The 2,825-nt window shown below is 35.6% G+C and overlaps 1 pseudogene; it reads left to right on the plus strand.

Moving 5' to 3' along the window:
* Positions 1-273: 273 nt before the first annotated feature.
* On the plus strand, positions 274-370 carry LOC122106423 (annotated as a pseudogene).
* The last annotated feature ends 2,455 nt before the right edge of the window (positions 371-2,825 follow it).

Here is a 2,825-nt window from a genome sequence, read left to right on the forward strand (position 1 = left end):
AAAAAGCCATCACCTTTGGACCTATCTATAAATAATTGAGAGTATGGTCAAATTCCAAATAAAAAGACTTAAGATACTCATTGACACAAAAAGTTTGCAAATGTGAGCAATCGACTAATCAATATAATTTTTTCCACTATTCACAGAATTTTAGGGGAATAAGATCGATAGCATTGTTAGAAACAATAAGGTTTCCTTGTTACAAGTAGGCACCCATAGATATAAGCCTGTATAAAGATTCCATCATTAACTATTAAATTTAGAGGACACTACATGCTTCAGCAGCACGTATACTCAAATTACAATACAGAGATTAACATGGCACTTGCACAAGAATAATATGAAAATTTGAAAAGTATTCCATATTTTTCATTCTTCAGATGCAAGAAATGAAAAAAAGTGATTAAAAAGTTGATTACAAAATTACACGTGTAACAATACATGTAATTCATATAATTAAATTTAGTTTGACATCAGTGTATTAAATCTTCCCCTCAGAAAGGCGTTTACGTAGCATAAACTTTACAAAATTTTTCAAATTAGACAACATTGTCATTTTATCCCAAAGAAAAATAATATTAAGACCTAGAAAAAAGGGATCAAACTGTTTCTATATGGAATGCAATCGGAAAGGACACATTAATGAACCTATATATTCTAAAATAATATAGAACTCAAAGTATATCTAGGAGAAAATAAATTATGAACATTATGCAAACACACAATATAGAATATTTTAAAATATACTTTTTCAGACAAGCACCAGAAATATTTTAGTTTCTGTACTACTCATTTTAACAGGTAAATTAAAATTATTTCTTATTAAAAAATCACAAACTCTGAAGAAATCATTATACATGTTTACAAAAACTATTGAATACATTTTTCCATCCAACGCAGGCAATTCACTTGGAAGAATTCCGCGGAATCCATGAATTTTTACAGTAAAATATTGGTGCTTCCGGGCATTGGTGGTTCATGCCTATAATCCTAGCTACACAGGAGGCTGAGATCTGAGCCTGGGAAGGAAAGTCTGTGGTACTCTTATCTCTAAACCACTAGAAAACTGGAAGTGGAGCTGTGTCTCAAGTGGTAGAGGGCTCACCTTGAGCTGAACAGCACAGGGATAGCTCCCAGGCCCAGAGTTCAAGCCCCATGACCGACCAAAAAAAAAGATATTGCTCTTATTTTGATTGTGAAAATATTTTGTAGGGACACAAAAGATGGACTTGCATTTTTGAAATTTAAGAAACTTAACCCGACCATTAGGACTTCGGTGAACAATTTGTACAGCCTTTCACAACTTCATAGAGGTAGTGATACGTACTTATCCTTTTGGCAATATCAAATACAGTTTCTTCTATGTTGTTCTTCAGGCCTGAATTTATATAATGGTTCAACAGAAGGCGATCCAGCGTATCTTTGCTATCTCAATTCTCAACAGCAAGATATAAGGTTGTCAAGAGTCCTTTAGTTTGGGGAAGTGTACTGTGGCTCAAGCAGTAGAGGACTCCCCTTGAGCTGAAGAACACAGAGACAGCACCCAAGCCCAGAGCTCAAGCCCCATGACCGACCAAAAAAAAAAAAAAAACCACAACAACAACAAAAATCAAACAAACAAAAATATTTGGGCTGGGAAAGTGGCTCAATGGTAGAGCGCTTAGCTTGCATGCATAGGCCCTAGGTTCGATTCCTCAGCACCACATAAGCAGAAAAAAAAGCGGGAAGTGGTGCTGTGGCTCAAGTGGTAGAGCGCTAGCCTTGAGCTGAAGAGATGAGGGACAGCTTCCAGGTCCAGAGTTCAGGCCCCAGGACCAGACCAAAAAAAAAAAAAATTTAAAAAAAGAGTCCTTTAGTTTGGGCATTGGTATCTGTATCATGATGAAGTAAGAAAGAAGCCACTCTGGTATTATTCCATGTATATGCACTGTTCAGGGGTGTCCAGTCATCTACAGTTATTGCATGTGCCGCTTGAGACACCAACTCACGGACAATGTCTAAGTGTCCACTGTAGGCTTCTTGAAGAGGGGTATACTCATAATCATCCCTACTATTCACATAAGTGGTCTTTTGGGAAAGAAGTCTCCGCACTGTAGTAAGCTGAATATTTTGGCAGCCCAATGAAGAAATTTGCTTGGATTCTTCTCCAATTTTTTTTTTCTTGCAATTGATACCATTCCTTACTTTTTCATCTTGTTCCCCATATTCCTAAGAATTGCCTAACCAGAGACTTTGAGTGCCAGTGGGAATGAGGTGTCCATGTATTTCCCTAATAGTTCACATTGGTTGAACTGGGAAGAAATAACTGGTGAATTTTCTGCAACTGTTTATTCACCATGATTTATTTTCTCTTTTTCCAATTTTACTATTCGAAATTATTCTAACTGGAGAGTAGGGAATTGATGGAGAGCAGAGGAAAGATATTCCTCCATATTCACATGTACAAACTGAAAATGAGGACCAGTGATGTCTTCATGTGCAGCTTATTCTAGGCATGAGAAAATAGGAAATAATGCCTTCTATATAAATGATTTGGGAAATGGCAGAGCAAAAAGTGAAATGATACAACCAAAAATATAAAAGCAAAATAAATTAGGATAATTATGGAGCAATCATATTATCTATGAGAACCATGAAAGGGAGAGAGAAAGAAAGAGACAGATGTGTAATAACGTAGCTAGCCACAAAATCCATGCCTCTGATCAATTTGTAGAGCAAACAAAATTTTATTTTTTAAAAGAGATGGAAATTGAATTTATGTATTTACTTGAAATTAGTAAATACATTTTTAGTAGCCTACATAAAGAGACCTAACTTTACCAAAT

The sequence above is a fragment of the Dipodomys spectabilis genome, unplaced genomic scaffold, assembly GCF_019054845.1.
Source record: "Dipodomys spectabilis isolate Male_0828 unplaced genomic scaffold, ASM1905484v1 ptg000040l, whole genome shotgun sequence".
In the NCBI taxonomy this organism is placed as follows: domain Eukaryota; kingdom Metazoa; phylum Chordata; class Mammalia; order Rodentia; family Heteromyidae; genus Dipodomys; species Dipodomys spectabilis.